This window comes from Alligator mississippiensis, chromosome 5 (genome assembly GCF_030867095.1).
Source record: "Alligator mississippiensis isolate rAllMis1 chromosome 5, rAllMis1, whole genome shotgun sequence".
Lineage (NCBI taxonomy): Eukaryota > Metazoa > Chordata > Crocodylia > Alligatoridae > Alligator > Alligator mississippiensis.
In genome coordinates, this window is record NC_081828.1 from 17,354,029 (window position 1) to 17,374,583 (window position 20,555).

General features: G+C 47.7%; 1 protein-coding gene across 2 annotated transcripts in view; it reads left to right on the forward strand.

Moving 5' to 3' along the window:
- The window catches only part of PDE4B (phosphodiesterase 4B), a 402,270-nt gene that overhangs the window by 92,350 nt on the left and 289,365 nt on the right, over positions 1–20,555 (forward strand). The gene's annotated exons all lie outside the window — the stretch shown is intronic.

A 20,555-nucleotide genomic window follows, 5' to 3' on the forward strand; every position in this document is an offset into this window, starting at 1 on the left:
TTGACACCTAGCTGCCTGGCAGCACTGTGGAGAAGGATCTTGGAGTCTTGGTAGATCACATACTCAATATGCATCTGCAGTGTGATTTAGCTGCACAAAAGGAAAATACAGTTTTAGGATGCATCAATAGAAGCATTAGATGAAAGACAGAGGAGGCAATAATGCCTCTCACTTGGAATTGGTTAAGCCTCACCTAGAGTATATTGTGCAATTTTCATAGAATCATAGAAAATTAGGCTCGGAAGGGACCTCAGGAGGTCATCTAGTCCAGCTGCCTGCTCAAAGCAAGACCAGTTTGATCTCCACATTTAGAAAAGGACATGGAGAATTTAAAGAGGGCCCAGAGGTGGGCGACAAAAATGATAAAGGTCTTGGAAGCAAGTTATATGAGGAGAGCTTCCAGAAAAAGTGCGTTAGAGGAGATATGGTAGCAGTCTTCAAATACTTGAAGGGCTGCTGTAAACAAGAGGGAAGCACCTTTTTCTTTGCTGCAGAGAGCAGGATGCAGACCAGTGGCTTGAAGTTGCAGCAGAGTAATTTTTGATTGGATATCAGGAAAAAATGACTTCACTGTTAGAGCAGTGAGGCAGTGGAATAGGCTGCCTAGAAAAGTTGTGGAATCTCCATCATTGGAGGTGTTTAAGAAGAGGCTGGATGAGCACTTGATCAGGGATGATCTGGGGTAACTCTGCTGATGCTACGCCATGGGTATTTCTCATGCTTCTGCGCTTTGCTGGTTGCCGTATGGGGCAGGAGATTATTTTTCCCCTCATACTGCTACATGTGTCAAGGTTTGTTTGTTTTTTTGCACCTTCAGAAGCACTAGAAGCTGGCTGGAGTTCAGGTTGGGGATTTTGACTGGGGAGGGTCCTACAATGCTCTTGCTGGGACTCTGAGCAAGAGGTTCCTAGCTAGAGAGTCTTGCCCCTCTGTTCTGTGGATGGTGGGAGGACAGTAGGTATGATAACCTTGATTTTAGCAAGGCTTGTGTCTCATGACAGTCTCGTTAATAAACTAAGGACACAGACTAGATGCAAGTACAGTAAAGTGGATACAAAATTTGTTGGATCATCAAACTAATGAACGGCGCATGCCTCCAGTGGCTGGTGGGGGTGTGGCTACGCTATCGTGGCAGGAATGTGGTGGTCAGAGCCCAGCGGTGGTAAGCACGGAGCTCCCGCAGATGCTGGTGTGGGATGGCGAGCACCAACCAGGGGTCAGTGACCACCTGCAGTGACCACCAGCAGTGGTAACAGTGTCAGTGGCACCTTTTTTGCAGGGGGTGCACCGCCACACTCGGGGGGTGCACGTGCACGCTCTACACATTGCCCCTGATCAAACTCAAAATCTAGTTGGGAGGAGGTATCAAGTGGGATTCCCCAGGTGTCTGTCCTGTTGACATTGTCAACATCTTCTTCATTAATGATCTGGTGATGGAATTGAGTGCACATTTAGCAGATTTGTGGATAACACCAAGTTGTGTAGAGTTGCAGGCATTCTAGAAAGCAGGGCTCGGATCCAGAGTGACTTAGTCTGGAGAATTGCCCAAATTAACCAGATGAAATTCAGCAAGGATAACTGCAAAGTATTGCACTTAGGAGAAAATAATTGTATGCACAAATGCAGCCTAGGGAATAACTTGCTAGGCTGCAGTACTGCAGAGAAGGACCTGGAGGTTTCAGTGTACCCTAGGCTGAATATGAGCCAACAGTGTGCTCTTGTTGCAGAAAGGCCAACAGCATATTGTCTTAATGAGAGTGTCATTTGCAAATCCAAGGAAGTGATTCTTTTCCTCTATTCAGCACTGGTGAGGCCTGTGTCAAGCAGCTTGGTCTGGCACACATGGGTGGCAGCTGGCCAGGCAGTGAGCTACCCAGGCCAGATCGGAGGCACTGGTGGGCCCAGAGCCCAGCAGCCACCCACTGTGGGGGCTGGCTGCGGAAACACAAGTCACCGCTGTGCCTCTGAGCTGACCCGGGTAACCCACTGCCCAGCCAGCCACTGCCCGTGCATGCTAGGCCAAGCTGCTCTCACTGATGGGGCTTGGCTTCCCTGTCACTGAGCTGTAGCTGCTGAGGAGAGCCCTGCCTCTGTTGCCTGGCCTGGCCTGGCCCTGCCGTGCGGCTGCCTCGGCCAGGGCTAGAGTGGGCTGCAGGGGTGGGGCCCCACCTCAGCAGCTGCAGTTCAGTGACAGCTGCCCCCAAAGCCCAGGATGGGCTGGGCTGGGCTGAGCCACGATGGGCAACACTGCAGAGAGCTCTCTCCCTGCCCCATGGTGGTGGGTGGGGGAAAGGAGGAGGGGGAAGAGTCCCTCCAGCACTGCAGAGTCCACCTCGTGGTGGGGTGGGGAATGGGAAGAGCTTCAGCACCTCCCCCCCACATCAGTGGTGGGGGGAAGGAGGTGGGCTACTCTGGCTGCGGTCCCCTGGTGAGAGGGGCAGGGAATTAACTCCCTCCCTGTCCCTTTAGGCTTAACAGGGGCATGCTGGGATGGTTGCAGTCCCTGCTGGTGGGACAGGGAAGGGAGGGTGGAATAGACCCCCTCTTGGGCACCCTGACAGAGGCTGCTGCCCCTCCCCATCCCCTTGTTGCTCCAGTGGCAGGGGTGGTGGGGCATGGCCCTGTTAAAGTGAAGTGGGAAGGGAGAGGGTAAATTCCTCCTTCTGTCCCTTCTGACCCTGGGGACTGCAGGTGGGGTCTGCCAGCCCCGGCCAGCTTCTGCCTCCTCTGCTTGTTTGCAGACAGGCAGACCCTGGCTGCAGTGGGGAGGGGAAGGAGGGAAGAATTAACCCTCTCCCTGACCACTTTGCCTTAATGAGACCATGCCAGGACATGTCTGGCCATGTCCCTGCCCCTGTTGCGGCTAGAGAGCAGAAGAGCGGGGCCAGCTCTGCTCTCTGGACTAGAGAGCACAGCCCAGTCCAGGGCTGTAGAGCATGCTGGGATGTTGGGGGACTCGGGTTTAACTTAAACCAGGAAGGGGACTGGGACAGAAGTTGCATAAACTGGTTTGGCCCAAGTAAGTCTGATACTACATTCAACCAGGCTCATCATAAACCAGTTTTAGCCATTTTGAAACTGGTTTATGTGCACTGAACTTATGTTCTGTTACAGGTTTAAACCAGTTTCTGATCACTTAAACCAGTTTATCTGTTACTTCTGTCCATAGACATAGTGTATAAGAAAAGAACTGGATCTGGCCTATGAAATCTCAAGAGCCCAAACAACTATTGCTAAAAAGGCAGAATAAACCCTGGACAGTCTTCAGTAAACACATTGAAATTTGGATAATTTCCTTACTGGAATTATATTTCCTTAAGATAAATATAAGGACAATCTTTTCCAGTGGCTTCTTTTTCTCACTTGCCTCCAGCGCTTTTTATACTGCAGAACAAAATGTTTACTGTGTGATATGGCTCTGTGCCTCCTATGACCATTAATAACACCCCTCAGTGGTTTGTCTTTATGTCTTCTGCAAAAAAAGCACCACTCTCTTTGTATAGCTTTCTAAAAATTTGAGCTCACTTAACTCCATGATAATAGGAATATTGGTTTTAATTTATAACACTAACTTAAATATCGAAATTCCATCATCTTGTGGTTATGGAAATTGCAGTGAATTGTTATTAGCCTAAAGAAATCTAATAGATTATTTCTCTACTTGGGTAATCTCTTTCTTGCTGACACTGAAGAGTGCATATTCTTAGGAACTATAGAGTTACCGCAGCTTCTTATTAACCACCATATTTTTTTCAACAAAATGTAATCCCTTAACTTGCTCTACAGATTCTTTAGTGGAGCTACTTAGACATCACTTTCCAAAAGCATTAGCCTAGGGAGCAGCAGTTTTTGTAAATAAAGACTAGGCAGAAGAGTGTATTTATTTATTCTTAACAGAAAGAACAAAAAAGGTATACCCTGTGTTCAAAAAGACTTCCATTCCTTAGTCCAAAAGTCTATTTCATAAGTTGTATATTGCTCAGAGTCTCATAAAGCAACACACTATTAAGATTTCTTTTTTTTTTTTTCTTTTTGTCAGCAGCGCTCCTCCTGGCTTACTTGAAACAACACTTTTACAATTCCATTTTTATGTTTTTATACACTAGGTAAGTACCTCATAATTTAGGACTTGATTATTCTGCAGCATGCTTTTCCTTTACCATATTGTAGTCAGGCATGGTTGATTGGTTGCATTTTGAGTCATTTTGACACAATTCATATTGTTCAGGCCCAATACAAATAAACCAAGCTTTTAAAAGTAGTTACTGGAGTAGGGAAGAACCAGAGATGACATTATTTTTATAAAGGTAGGGAAGTTTAGTCTGAGTGGCTTTTTTAAACAAAAACAAATTGCCTCCATTTGAGTTTATGAAGAGGGGCTTATTTTGGCAGATTGGCTGTTTTTTCTTTCCTTAAACAGAGCTAACAGTAAATTCAGGACTAAAACTGGTTGAATTAACACTCTTGAATTCAAATACAGACTAATTGTGTTCCCACTACATATTTTGCCAACAGTACTTATCAGCAGAATGCATTCACTGTGCAACTTGGGCCTGATTTAAAAAAAAAAAAAAAATAGTAGTAAAGAGGAAAAAATATGAAGCACATTTTTTAAATTGTATCTTAATAGCTTTTCCATTTTAAAGAGGACCCCTGATGTAGTCTCAAGTAATTTGGTTGTGTGTATGGGAGCCCTATAAAACTAGTACTGGTCGTGCTCAAAGTACGGTTGTACTTAGAAAGGGGACTGCAGAGCTAGCTCCCTGGTAGAGTGGGGAAACACGCTTCAGCAGTGTGAGGAGGGGCTATATAAGTGCACCTTCACAGCATTATTTTTTTTTTTTAAAACATTTTGTCCCCTTGTCACTTATATGGCACTTAGCACACTCGTGTTTTGCAGTGACTCATTTGCACTCATCCGTGTTCCCCATTCAAACCCTCAAACCCTTCACTGGTTCCTTCTCACTTATGTGACATCAGCCTCAATCCTTCATCATTTTGATAGACATCTCCCTTCATGCTAAGTTTTTTAACCTCATAGGTGTCTTTCCTTCCCTTGTTTTCTCTTCCACTTCTCTTGCTTTCTCCTGATCCTCATATTTAGAAGTATTTTATTATCCACAATCTCTTCATGTTTTGCTCTCCCCAGTTCATGACTCTCACAGGGTTCCCTGTGTCTAACATTGCTTCCTCTCTCCCAGTATGGAGCAGACTACAGTGGAGTATTTGGCTCCTTATCTCCTATTCTTGCTGCTCTTACTCCTTTGAACATTGTGTCCAATTCCTCTGTCTCTGCCCTTTCAATTTTATCATCTGTCATGTACCTAATTCCTTCCCATCTGTGCTACTCATTGATTTCCGGTTCTTTCTTTAGGTCTTCACACTGATCCTGTGTTCATGATTCATCTAACCCCCTTAGCTGCATGTTTCATCACCTTCACTTCTTTATTTGACCTGCAACTGCAGTTAAGCTGTGCTGCTCATCAAAAGGGCTGTTTGCTTGACTTGGTCTTCTTCAAGTGGTGTTTCTTTTATGATCTCTTTTGCTGAGCTCTTCTCTAACCATCTACCCAGCTTTCTTTAGCATCGTCTTGCCTTCTTGTCACTCAGCCTTATGTGACTAATAGCCTAATGCCACTGACTTTCATCTGTTCTTGACCTTCTTTTCCTGTCTTTCATTAAAATAGTGATTTATTCTCTCCAGGATTCATTCTCCTCTGCTTCCAACTATCTTGCTCAATTCCCATCCCCCCCCCAACTGGCTCACCCCCAACATTTGCTTCTGTCTCCCCTTATCTTGCACTGAAGAATTCCTCTGGCAGAAATCCAGTGACAAGGCTGACTTTCTCCATTACAAATGCATTAATTTTCTCCCATATTCCTTCCTAAACTCTAGGGGCACATGTGCTTGCAGCAGCTTAAACAGCAGTGACACAAATTTGTGCCAGAGATTTGTGCCTCAGCGCACATGCCTGAATCTGCACTTTGGTGTGGGGCAAATTGTACCACTTGGAGCAAACTGACCCTGCCCAGCTCCTCCTGGATCTTCAGCCAGGAGGAGCTAGAGGCTGTGGCCACCAGCACTTCTGCTGGCCCTAGCAGTATAAAAAGCTGCCCTGTTGAGCAGCTCAGGGCTACTTGCTCTCAGGAACATCTGAGGGCCAGCCAGTTGGTATTTCGGGACACTAGCCCCTTGTGCCAGCTGGACTGCTGAAGAAGCCCTAACCTAGAGTGGCCCTTGTACCCTCTCTCGCTGCAGCAGTCTGACAGTGAGGGCTACAGCTTCGCTGTGACATGCTGCTACCTGCAGCTAGGCCTGCGTGAAGTGGCTAGTATTTGCTTCAGATTCAGCCAGTTGAGGGGACAGTGATTTGATTTGGTGATTCGAATCACTGTCCTGATTGGATTCAGCTGAATTTGATTCGGATTCAGCCACCTGCAGCCCCACCTGCACCAGCTCCTGGCACTTCTTAAAAAAAACAAAAAACAACCCCCCCCCCCAAACGCAGTGAGTGCTGCTGGGCACGGAGGGTGACCCCTGCTGCCCCCCATTGCCCCATGCTGCATGGGGGGGGCTCTACACGAGCCCCCCGTCCCCCCCCATCCCTTGGCCCCTTCACAGGTGCCATGCCCGGGCCAGCTCTGCCCTTTAAGAAAAAAAAAAACACTGAGAAAACCCCCAGACTTGCTGCTGCTGCTGGTGGGGGGTGATCCCCACTGCCCCCGCCATGTGGGGGGCTCTGCACGAGCCGCGAGGCTGCTACAGGAACGGTGAGTCTTGGAGCTTTTCTTATTTTGTCTTGTTTCTTTCTTTTTTTTTTTTTTTTTAAAGGGCTGGAGCTGGCCTGGGTGGGGCACCCGTGGGGGGCCTGGGGGAGCAGGGGGGGTCAGGGACCTCATGCAGAGCCCCCCATGCAGTGTGGGATAGCAGGAATCACCCCCCACCCGGCAGCACCTGGTGAGCACAGGGGCTTTTTTTTTTTTAAAGTACTGAGCTGGGATAGGCAGAGCAGCCATGGGGTGGGAGCTGGGGGGTGTCGGGGGGGGGCTTGCAGGGGTCCCCTTATGGCCCCCACCCCTGTCCCTGGTACCTACCAGCCCGGAGTCAGCTGCAGCTCCCTGCTGCAGCCACCAGGGGCTGCCTGAATCAAAGTTTTTAAAATCTTTTCCAAAGATTTGGAGAGCTTTGAATCAATTCGGACCTTTAAATTGTTACCCTGATTTGATTCAGATTTGAAGGTTTGGCCGCTGAATTGGGCTGAATCTCCTCCAAATTGAATCGCCACCAGAAGCTTTGCACAGCCTTACCTGCAACAGCATCCACCCCCTTGGACCTGCAGCCCCATGGCTGCGTGCCTGCCAGACCCAAATGGGGACCGCATAGCCCCTGGACTGTGGTATGGACACTGCAGCAGAGCCTCCGGCACCTCTGAGTCAGCTGCCAGTGGGACATGGGTGCACAACTAGTCTTCAGACGGCACTGCTGTCATGTCTTCTGGTGCCCCTGCTCTGCCATCTGGGCAGTTATCGCCTGGAAGATGTGTTCATTGTAGTGGCCTGCTTTGAACAGTTAAAGATTGTCCTCCTGACCCCAAATGGCAAGAAGGCCAGCCACTTCATTTGCCCTCCAGCTGAGTCCCTGGTGCTGGCCTTGGGCATGTTCCACTGTCCGGCTCCTGCCACTTGCCTCACCAGCAGGGATCCTGTTGTTCCCTGTTTAAAATTTTCAAATTCTTTGATACAAAACCCAAATTCTCTCATTAAAATGCACAAAATTTGAATTATTCCACAATTAAAATGAAACGCCACTATAGAGAGATCAGTTGGGCAATGTTTTATTGATATATTTACAATTTTAAAGCAATTTGAAAGCCTGCTAGTGCCTCCCTCATAATAAAATGAATTCTAAATACCAATACACTTTGGCATTTGCTTTTGCTTTTTTTATCATAGAAAAATCAGAGCTGCCCCTGCCACCTTTGAGAATGTGGAGCACTGAACCAGCACTGAGATACCAGTGCCCTGCTCCTGCCCATGCCCTTGCCCCATACTCCTTACCCACAGCATCTGCCTGCCTCCCACTAGCTCCCTCCTGGCAGCAGCTCCATCCCAGCACCAGGACACGGGTCCAGCTGCAGCTGTACCACCCACTGCTTTGTGGCTCTGAGCAGTGCTAGCTCTTATTGTTCTGCTCCCTGCGCCTGTGTCCAGGCCCCAGCAATCCCCATGCTGTTTCTGGGAAGCTCAGGGGCTAGGACTGGACAAGCCTCTTCCTTTCCAGGCTGGACTCCCCCTGCACAGGCTGCTCTAGGATGGCAGGGGGACTCTAAGCCTGGCTCTGGTGCCCTCTCCTACCCAGAGCACTCTCAACACCCCACCTCTCTCTCACATATACCCCTGCTGCCACCTCCATCCCTCCCCCCAGCCCATCATACCTCCGAAGTGGTTCCTGGAACCTCCCATGTGGCTTCCTCCTCCCCCCAGTTGGTGCATGCACTGGTGTGGGCACTGGTGTGGGCATGGGGCTGGGCTGCAGTGTGGCAGTTGCCCCTGCAGCCATGGCTCCTGCCAGCAGGTCCCATCCCGTCTAGCGGTTGGGCATGCAGGGTGTGAGACTTATAGTGGGGGAAGGGGTATGAGGAGGTGTGTGGGGTTTGTGGAAGTGATGTTTGTTGGGGGATGTGAGGCTTGTGCAGAGGGTTGCAGAGTGTGTGATTTGTGTGGGGGGTTTGTGGGTGGGGTTGTGGGGTGTATGGGTGGACTGTGGGGGGGGGGTTGAGGGGTGGGGAGACCTGTGTGGGAAAGGTGAGTCCCCCGCCTGTCCCCCCTGACATTGTGCATTCCCCACTGTAGCAGCAGCCAGCAGTGGGCCATCAGGGCGCTCGTAGCCTGCTGCTGGTAGAGACCCCTGGTGGTGCACAGTGCTGCCTGAGACCCAGGGGCTCCATGTGGTGCACAGTGCTGGCCCAGCCTGCTGCCTTCAGGCAGAACTGGGTTGGCTGTTGCTACCATGTACAGGCAGGAGCCACATGTCATGGGGCCAGGCTGGCTCTTGTTTCCATGGAGCTGGTCTGGCCTGATGATGCGTGGGGCACACAAAGGCAGGAGTGACCTGGCTTGATGACACATATCCTACCATATACTCCCTTACGTGGAGGCAGGCGGCAGCCTGGCCCAATGGCGGGCAGGGCACGTGGAGGCAGGAGGTGGCCCAACCCGATGGCAGGCAGGGCATGTGGAGGCAGGAGGCGGCCCAGTCTGATGGCTTGCGTTCCTTCATGCAGTGCTGGGAGCCCCAGGTGGCAGCAAGAGCTGGCCTGGTCCTGTGTGAAAGCCACATGGAACCCGCAGGTCTCACACAACGCTGTGTGCCACCAGGGGTGTCTGCCAGCTGTGGGCCACAAATGCCCTGACAGCCTGCTGATGCTGCAGGTGGGGGAGGGAGGTGTGCACAGTGGTGGGGTAGTTGGGGGATCTCCTACCCTCCCACACCCACATCCCTGCTTACTTGGGACAGAGCCTTGGTCTGGGTCACTATTGCTACCCTTGCCCCACTTCATTTGATGCAGCATGCTGAAGCAGTGTGCTGGAGCATCCGGGGCAGGTGGTAGGCATAGAGACACTCTGGCCAGGTGCTAGAGCATCTTTCTGGAGGACCCAGCCTGTGCTTCAGGGCACATTTCAGGAGCATGCCCTGTGCCCCTTTTTATTTTTTTGGCTTGCTTTTTTTTTTTTTTTTTTTAATACCAGGATTTCCCAGTATCAAACTTAGAGTTCACGCTGCAAATATGCAGCATGGAAACATTTTTTTTCATTCCTAACGTGCCTCAAACTACTTTAACATGCTGCAACAGGCATGTGCTCGCTCATCTGAATGCAGCCTAGTTGTTTAACTTAGTTGGATCTGATTCTAGCTGCCTTTTCAGTACTTTCTATTCACTCCTCAAATACTTCCCTCCTGTCTGCTGCTTTCACAAAACCTGTTCCAGCTAGAAAATGACAAAACACAACTTGTCCTTTCCCCTTTCCTTGGCTTGCTCTTCTCCCCTACAGATCTCTCCCTGCTCTCTACAGCTGCAGAAGTTTCTTAACTTGGTGACTCAATCCCATTCCATCCATCTGATCTCCCTTGTGCCCACTCTTATCAACTCTTGCCCTTTCTCTCTAGTTCAGTTTCTAGTGCCTTACTACCTTTAGGCCTCACTTGCCTCTCTAGTCTTATCTCCCTTTTTCCTTTCATCTCTGTGCATATGAACACAGGTTTTACAATCACTGTCTGGAGGTTTTCCCAGGAACTCCATCCTACACCATCTTCTATCACAGACAGCTAAGACTGTCTTCTGTTGAACATAAATTAAGAAGTGCCATAATGAGTCAGACGAATGGTCCATCTATCTTGTCTCCAACTGTGTCAGTACTAGATGCTTTAGAGGGAGAGTTTATATACAGGGCACATCTAGCATAATCCATCCCCTGTTATACCCTCCTTGGCATCACCAGTCATTGGTTTAGGGATATCAGACGTTTCATTTTGGGCTGTTGTATTTAACAGCTATTAATGAATCTCTGTCATTTTTTAATTTCTTCCATCCGTTTTTGAACCTGGGTATGTTATCTGCCCTTGAAACAGGGTCGGGCAGTTATTTTGGCTGGAGGGCCGTTTCACAAAGTTTGGTGAGCTGTCGAGGGCTGCATGGGTAGCCCCACCCCTTGACAATTGCCCCACCCCCTGGTTGCCATCTTGTGGCCAGAAGTCCTGCCCCTAACCCCTGCCCTTTGCCACCAGAAGTCTCTCCCTTTGCCCCTAGAAGTACTCCTTTTGGGAGTATGGCTTTGGAACTATAAGTTACAATCTGTCACGTGGTCTATGTCAGGGGTAAGAAACATTTTTTGACCAGAGTGCCGAAAAAAACACAATGTCTACCTTGTAAGGTGCTGGAGTGCTGGCATGCCAAAAAACCAAAACTGGAGGGGGGGAGTATATGGTAGGATGCACTGCATATTAATTTAGTTAATAATCATAAAAGTTTCTTTTTTATGGTAAATACCAGGTTTTCTAAAAATTTTAAACCTGGTGACAATAAATAACACTTCATAGAGGAGGAAGAGGGAGAGAAGAAAGGAGAGAGGGAAGAGGGAGGAAAGGAAGGAGGGAAAGGGAAAAAGAGAGAGCGGTATGGGGAGAAGCAGGTGCAGGGGGAGGCACCATGGGTAGGCTGGCCCAGCCAGGCCCTTCGGAAGGTGGCAGCCAGAGGTGGGGGGCAGGAGGCGAGTGGGTGTTGCAGAGTCGGACCGCAGCTGGGCCCCCAGAGGCACCCAAGGTGGAGCCCGGCCTGACCCACACAGCTCTTTGGGATGGGGCATAGCTGCCCCACCCATGAGAGGATGCTGCCTGGCAGGAGCAGGATGCCGGACTTGGAGGGGCTCATGGCTTGGCCTCTGTGCAAGCTGGGCACAGTGCGAGTGGGGCAGAGTCCCCCAGGCCATGGCACGAGCCCCCAGGGCTCTGGGAACAGCTGCACAAAGCTGTGCGCTTACCTCCACTCTGCCTGTCCCAGCCAGTCCCAAGTGGCATGTGGCTCAGCCACCACTTCTTGCCGGTGCCGACTTGGCTGGGCCTGTTGCATCTCAAGCGGCACACAGCAAAGCCGGCCCAGCCGCTACTTCCATCCATGCTGCTCAGGATGAGATGGGCCCAGCCGAAGCAGTGGCTGAGCCTTGTGCCGCTTGGGACCGGCTGGGACAGGCTGGCAGAAGTAAGTGAAAGCCACGGCTTTGCCATGTGCCTGTCAGGGCGGGCCAGGCAAGCTGCAGCTGAGCTGATCCCAAGCGGCACGTGGCTCAGCTGCCACTTCTCTTTGCTTGTGCTGACCCGGCAGGGCCTGTCCCGACCCAAGCAGCACACAGCAAAGCTGGCCCACCTGCTGCTTCCCTGTGTGCTACTCAGGATGGGCTGGGCCTGGCCAGTGGGGCATTGGCGAGGAGAAATGGTAGCTGAGCTGCATGCCTCGTGGGACCAGCTGGGACAGGCTGGTGGAGGTAAGGGCCAGGCTGGTCCTGAGTGGCACTTGAATCAGATGGCTGAGCCTCCTCTTCTCCTTGCTGGTGCCGACCCGGCTGGACCTGTCCCATTCCATCCCAAGAAGCATGCAGCAAAGCTGGCCCAGCTACTGCTTTGCGATGTGCAGCTTGGGACAAGACAGGCCCGGCTGGGTCAGCACCAGTGAGGAGAAGCAACTGAGTGGCCCACGCTCCCGCCACTCCCTGCGGTACTTGCCATTTGCAGTGCCACTTTTTCCTGTGGCCCCTGCCCCTGCCCACACTGCTCCCTGCTTCCCTCTCACTGCAGCAGCTTCTCTCTGCCCCCTTCTCCCCCCCCCTCCCCCCGCCGCTTCCAGCCTGGGCTAAGAAGCACCACCAGGCTCCTGGCCACTGTGCTGTTCCAGCAGTTTGTCCCTCTCCCTTCATCCATACTTACCTTACTTTCCACTTGGACAGAGGGAGGGGGAGAGAGCTGCTCCAGGGCCGCAAGGCCAGAAGCCACAGAGGCTTCTGGTTTGAGGCTGGGGGGGTGTGGAGCTGGGCTGGCCTTGCTGGTCAGTCACAGGCTCCCGCTGGGTTCTGCTGCTGCTGTCTGCATGTCATTGTTGACAGGCAGTGAGGGGCAGATAACAATTTTCTAAAATTTTTAGAGGCCCCGCAGGCCAGATAGAATGGGCTGCCGGGCCAGAGCTGGCCTTCGGGCCGTATTTTGCCCACCCCTGCCTTAAAATCTCCTGTTGCTGGGAGTTCCACAAACTAATTATGGGCTGAATAAACACATATTTCCTTTTGTTACTTCACTTTAGATAAATCTCAGAGCTAATACATCTTCCTTATCCTTTTTGACCTGTCAGCTGGCTTCAGTTATGGCATGAAATCCTATAATTCCTTAGTGGCTGTGTCTATCTTCTTGTTCTCTTCTTTCTATATATTCTTCATTTTTCTTTAGATTTATGTAGGGATCACACAAGGTTTGTCCTTGATCTTCCTTTTGTCTCCCTCTGTACCAGTGGTTCTTTAACTTTTTCTTCTTGTTGATTCTTGCCCCTCTCCCCCGCTTCTGATTTGCACTTCTGGGCTCCTGATTTCACTTCCAGTTGTGATTCCCACTTTTGTCATTGAATTTCTATTGTATTTGTAATCCCTAGTTTAGGAATCCCTTCTATATCTTATCTCTGGGTAATCTCAGTTTTATGTAGATGAAATACAGCTCTGCCTTCATTTCATGTTCCAGACCTGTCTCTTTCTGTCTAAAAGAAAATCTCAGCCTTTTTCTGATATTGCATGTGGATGTCCACCTGTCAGATCAAGTGCCAGTGCCATGTAGTTAAAACAGAACTCTTTGGGTTCTCTAGGCTGATATTTAGTGTTAATTTTGAAATCATCTTCAACAGAGCTGAGCCACATGAACCAGGTGATCAACCCTCCCCTGTTTCTATCATTATTCTATAAGTCTTTACACAAAATCTATCCTTATTGTACTGCTTATTTTTTAAGCACATCATGAACTTCTAAGAACTGGGCTGTGGACTCTTGTCTCTTCAGGAAGTAGAGAGTTAGTAGGATGCAAAAGAACTGGAAGGCAGGATCAAGGAATTATGGGATTGCTGATTGTGGACATCTGTGTTTGACATATGGGGACGTTCCAAGCATTTTGAAGATAGGGAAGGGCTAGAAGCTGACTGAAGGTAGGACTGGCTCATGCCTGGATCTTCAGCATAGCTCCCAAGCTAGGCTGGACTACTGCTGGGGATTGAGTTCGGGGATTTCACAGTAAATATGGTCAACATGCATAGCTTTGAGGAAATCCTTAGGGTTGACCCTATCACTGTAGATATAGATTTTCTTTCCCCATTTCTAACTTGCCTTCCTACTTCTTTTCTTGATACCTGTGGACATTACCACTGTGGCAGGCCAGTAGGGGGTGCTCCTGCACTGAGCCATCCACCTCACTGCGCCTGACCACCTTCCAGGCTCTGAGTGCCTCACGTCTGACCCACCCCCTTCCTGGAGCACACCCGCTGGCCTGCGGGGGTAGAGCTGCCACCACCCAGGGATGGGCTTGATCCTGGCATTATGCCCCCTGGGAAACACAGGCCTAGTAGCCCTCGAGGGTACTTGACTCACTTCAAGAACTTGGGGTGCTTCCCTCAGTCGGATGCGCAAGTAGTGGTCTCCTGTAGTTAGTCTAACTAAAGGGACCCCAAGGCATAATCTAGATCCACTCCCAATAAGCCTGCCACGCTAGGTACCAAGGAGAACTTTTATTGGTTACAAGGAGTAGGGTTGGAATAGGGTACAGAGTTGAGTAGTGTTAGAGAAATCCCATAGAGCAAACAGGGTCACTGGAGTAGCCTTTGATCACGCATCTGAATTACTGCAAGCTATCTATTTAGTTGGATCTCAGGTAGCTTACTCACAAGGATCATCCAGAGGCAGGTAAAGATTCCCTCTGGAGGCAGGCAGTTCATTGATCATGAGTTTTGAGAGAGAGAGCAAATTTCAGATGGTCCAGCTCTTCTCTCTTTGAGTTTTCATCATGGTTACTGCCTCCCTTCCTGGGCAGTCCTTAACTTACATAGCCCTTATGACCTCATTTACCTGCTCCAATGGAGGCCAGCACCTGTTGGCTGCCAGCCAACCAATTTGAAATGCATCACTGGTTGCTGGGCAGACTGGCAGTCTCTAGCCCACTAAGGAGCCCAAACCCCTCACCCAGGTATGTGATGCCAGCCAGGTAGGCAGAGAGAGCAGGTTTCCCCCCTCCCCCGGAATGTATCCAGCTCAGGTTACCTAAAGGGAGAGGGTAGGGTGTGTACCCTCTGCAGGGGCCATACTAACCAAATTGTCACAGAGCAGAGTTTTTGGGGAGAAATAGAGGTGGCCTTCTGCCACAAACATCACTGTGCTGCCCTTCACTCACAACCATAACTTGAGCATCACCTTTGGCCCTCAAGATTTAAAAAATTCTCCGTGATCTGATGCCTACAAATTTCTTGACAGTTAAATTACTATGGGGATGGGACAATTACGTATTATATTAACTTCCATGGTTTCGTTGTTTCCTTGTACTTTTTGTATCATCCTGTATCAATCCATTTATTTCTTCTATAAGCATAAGTATGAGCTGTTTTGGGACAGTGAACTCATGGTTTGGTCATTTTCAGTGTAATAGTATCTGGTTGTGGTGTGTGGCTTGGGGCCATGTTAATACAATCAGTAAATAATAACAATGCTGTGAGGTTTCATATTTATTGTCTGAGTGGTTTTCAGATCGAATGTGCTCAGCTTATGATCTAAAAGGTACTGCTAGTTGATAGCTTTGCAAAGTCATCCTGGGTGCCGAGAATCAAACAAGATAATTTTTCCTTCTTGTACCACATCAGTGTTAATAATGGTTCTGTAGGTAGCGATCTCTGTGGCACCTGTGTCATTTCTGTCATCATCGTGTTTTCTCCAGATTCTGAGTGGCACCAGACAAATGCTGCTGTTGGTGCTGCATCGGGGCTAGGTTCCAACCTGCTTGCTCTCTCCCTCAGTGCCAGAGGCTTTGCAGGGATAACAGGAGTAAAACAAAATGAAATATTATTTTTGTCACGAAAGCAAGTACATATACTTTGTGTGTACCTGGGGAGCAGATCTACTGAACAAAAATAAAAATGTGGCATTTGTCAAAGTTTAGAGCTGTATTTTAATGTTTACTAATTACCAGCAAAAATAATATTCTCACAATCTCAAGTGATTTTAGAGTATTGAAAATGGCAGTAATACTTTCTTTTCCAATAAAATACTAACAACTTACATTACTTTAAATGAAGTTTTTCTTCTATAGTAAAATGTAGTTTTCCTAAATTTCTTTTTTTAATCACTTCTAGCAGCAATTCCTTTGAATTGCTCTTGTTAATTTGTTGACAGGTTAGCATTATCCTTTTGAGACTCAAAGCAGTGTTGTGTTAAGAAAATAGTTTTCCAACATCTGTTAAATGAACAGTTTTGTTTTTTTTCTTTTCTTTTTGTGGGCTTGACTCATCCTTGCTAATGTGTATGGATGGAACAATGACCTAAGTGACAGAGAAGAGCTTCCTAACTATTTTTATCTAAATGTGCTTTCACAAAGTGTACCTTATGGAAGAAGCATCCAATTACTCTGCCACTGGCAGAAAGCCTTGTGAGGAGAGAGTCAACCAAGCACCCATCCTCTCCTACCAAGGCCTACAGGATTTTCCACTGTTGTGCTCCGCACTGGCATTTTATTTTATCCTGCTTAAAAATATGATTAAAAATATATTTAAAAAATAGATCTGCTAAAAGAAGCACATTCAACCATAGCCTGTCTTTGTTGCCAGCCATTTTGGCTACTCTCAAAATTTAGTAGTTTAGAACATGGGCAACTGGTGTTGGGGGGGGGAGGCATGTGACCCCCTGACACCAGTCAGAGACCGAGGGGGGGCGGTCCCTCGGCGGCCAATTTCACTCACCAAAAAGCAGCAGTTTTTGCTGGCAGCCCTGCTCCCTGGCTGGCTCACAAGGGGGGCACCGGCACTCCTACCTGCCCCCTTGCCCATCGCCTAAACAGGGGACACAGGCTGACAGGGGGTGCACATGCACCCCTGTAAACCCCCTACATGTCACCACTGATTTAGAAACCACCTTCCCACACTTTTTCTAAACTAAGTTTATTATAATAACCTTATTATGAAACCTGTTCAAATGTCTCTCAAATTTGGAAACATTTTGACATTTTTCCTTATTCATCTGTGCTAATCCATCCCTGCTTCTAGATCCTTTGACTGCTGCTCCAACCTCCTCTCTTCTGTACCTCATCCCTCAAAGCTGCTTCCACAGAGTCTTGCTTATGGTACTAATTCTGTTTCTGATAGTCTGAAATTACCTTCACCACCTCTGCAAGTGATCCTGTTGTATGTGAAATTGTTTACAAGCAGCCTTACAGCTAGAAGGAGAAATCTATATTTGGATAAGGAGGATTAGAACAGTAGATGGAAATAATCACCGAGTGTAATGGTTCTGGAGCTGTGCTCCAGAATAGGCGTTACTTAACAGTTGAAGAAGGGAGCTTGTTGACCATCTATTTCTCTGCTTGCTGTGGTACAAAAACTGAAGCACAGGTGGGGTAGAGGTCACAGGCAAATTGTAATGAATTTGGGTAAAACATTTATTGGACAGCATCCAGTATACTCTTTTCACCAGTGGAGTTGGATATTGGAGTAATTTGAAATTTCCACTTGCTGAGTGACAATTGGTCGCCTTGCTTTTTGCCTTCAAAAGGAGGAACATAGAGGATGTATGCGTGGCTCCTAATAAATGAAACTGGTAAAAACTTTGAGCTGTCACATGGAAGGTGCTTGCACTTCCTGTGTGGAAATCCATTGCATAAATAATGATGCTTCCGATAGGATAGCATAACCACTTTTCTTACACTGTGTTTTAAGCTGTTGAATAATCGCTGTTCATTTTTCATCTCTACTTTTTGAATACTCTTAAGAAAAGATTTTGTATTTGCTTGGAAATAATAATTTTTCTAAGTGCCAATTACATTCTATAAATGTTTGGCTTTGCTATCTCCGTAGACTATATTGCTTCATGATATGTTAACAAATATCCCTGCATCGGAATTCTGGTTTCTGGGCACTTGTGCTAATACTACTAATTGATCAGAACAGTTTTCAAATTTCTTTATGGCTTTCATTGGCTGTTGTTGGAGGCAGACTTCTAATGATATCTGTCAGCCTTGTAGAGTATGTTAGCTGGGTTTAGACCCTCAGGAGAAAGTGCAAGGGATTTAAGACTAAATTTACATGCTGTTTCCACAAGTCATAGGCTTTTATGCTTTATATCACGGCAAGGTAAACTCTTAATAATCATCACATGACTATTAACTGAACAGTGTTTACAAGAGGCCATCTGTCAAGGAACAAAGGCAAATGGTCAGCAGTGATACAGACCAAGAGTTGGGAGCAGAACCCTGGCCTTCCAGATTTTGCAGTCAACTTCCTGTGAGACCTCGGACAGAAATTTGCTTTCTGTTTCAAGTTTTTCTTCTGAATAACACCGATTGCTTGTATAAAGTGCTGGGAGCTCTGTTAGGCTAGGGACAGACATTACACATAAATGGGTTTAAGTGATCAGAAACTGGTTTAAATATGTAACAGAAAAGCTGTTCAGTGCACATAAACCAGTTTGAAAATGGCTGAAACTGGTTTGAGATAAACCTGGTTGAATGTAGTATCAGACTTAACTGATTTGGCTCAAACCAGTTTATGCAATGTCTGTCCCACACCCCTTCCTGGTTTAAGATAAATCAGACTCCCCCAACATCCTGACATGCTCTCTGGACTGGGCGGGACTCCCTGCTCCACAACAGAGCTGGCCCCTTCCCTCTGCTCCTGGGCTGTAGCTCCAGGAAGACTGTGGGCTGCTCCCCACTTCGTCCTCACAACTCCCTGCTAAGCAGGAATTCCTCCCTTCCCTCTGCCTTGCTGAGGAGGTGTCTGTGTATTAGATAGCAGACCACATGCTGGCTATGGTTCATGCTGAATCAACAGGCAAAATCAACAGGTAGCTGGTAATGTGCCTCTGTTTGTTTTCTTAATGGGGTAATAAACACCGAGTTAGGAGTGATAAACACTGTGTTATTAATTCCCTGCTGGGCTAATAAGAGTGTCCTGCCCCAGGGCCTGGCCACGCCCCCCTCAGCTCGATGCTGTACAAGAGATGGGAGGACTGCTCTAGAGCATAGTTTCTCAACCTGTGGTAGGTGTACCCCTGCGGGTACGTGAGACACAGGCAGGGGGTACGCAGATTCCCCAACACTCTCTCTCTCTCTTGCCCTCTTTTCCTCTTTCTCTCGCCCTCTCTTCCACTCAAAACTATGGCAAAAAATTTAAAAACATTAAATTCCCCAGTAATAATTTGGTGTTCAGCCCTCCTAGCTTTGGCTATCACCTCTAGCCTGGGTACATACTTGAGTTGTGGTGTAAAAGGTGGCAACCCTATCCACGCCAGATCAGACATCTGTCATATCACGGCCTTATATACACAGCCATTCTCCCAATGTATGGCACACATTAGTCTGTAAATATAAAATCCCCTGGAAAATTGAATGTTGGGCTACTTATTAACATTTTCAGAAGTGGGGGTACTTGCTACTTAAAAGGTTGAGTAACACTGCTCTAGAGCCCCCCGGCTTCTAGCCTGAGCCACTGCAGGTGTATGCTGGCATTTTGGGGATGTCTGTCTGGTTACAAAACTGATTTTACGTAGCCAGGTTAGATTAACCTGCAAAGATTGAATCAATTCAGGCTTAGGCTTTTTGAATTTCTGTCCCTAGCCTCAATGAAAACAGCTCTAGAAGAGCTGAAAGGTGCCAGGGGTATATTACACAATTGCCTCAGAAGCAAGAATATTCCACTCCGATTGAGAGGTCAGGCCATGGCTGGATAGGTGCTTTCTTTCTTTCTTTCCCCTTTTTTTCCCCCCCTCATGCTAGAAAATAATGTGGTATTTATACTCAAAGAGGCAAATTTCCCGCTTGGGTGCAAAGGATGTTCTGGCTGTTCCTCAGCTTGTAGTATTATCTCATTTTAATTTCCAACAATTGTCAGTACTAGAAAGCAAGACATTTTTCCCTTAATCCTTTCTTGGGTCCTGTAGTCTTCATTATGAATCATATGGCCTTATGTAAAAGTCAAAACCAAGACAAACCAATGCAGTGTGAGCGTGCACAATGCATCCAGAAATCCATGTACTTACTAGCTTTCCTCCACGCACCTTTTTCCTTAGCATCTTTCAAAGTGATAGCTGTGCTATGTATTTTGGACACTATCACAATTAAAAAAAAACAAATCTTTGAAACCCATTCTTAAAGAGATTCAAATTAATTTCTCCTCCTACAGTGGAGCTGGCAGATTGTTCTCAGCCTTTGGCATTAGCTGCTTTCAGTCATCCATTGTCAGCCATCCTGATGCTCCGGGTTTTTGTTCAGATATTTAGGCTCACATATAGTCAGAAGCCAGCAAGTCTGTATTTGCTGGGTTTGTCCTGTGTCACAGTAGGAATGAGTACAGCTCCACACTGCGCTATAGAACATGCTTTTTTTAATGCTGGAACAAAGTTACAGGTTATAATGACTTGCTTTTGCTCTGTGCCTGTGTGGCTTGGGTAGATTTTTGTTTGCTTGTTTGCTTCCTTTCTTGATTGCTTTTAATTCTTCTGGATTACACCTGCTTGTTTTCTCTTCTGCCCATCTGTCCCTCGTCGAGCGCTCTTCTGATGTTGGTTTGGTTGAGAAATGCCATCATCAGGGACTCTGGATGAGCACAGATATGATGCTCTTTAAACATTCATGTAAATCTGACACATGCACAGTGTAAAGGGAGGGCTGAATAAAGTCCAGTAGGAACGAGTATATCAAAATAATACGGAGCCAATAAGCATGTTGAGGGTGGAGCTACTGCAGCAGAGGTAACGAATAATTCTGAATGAAGGCCTTTTTA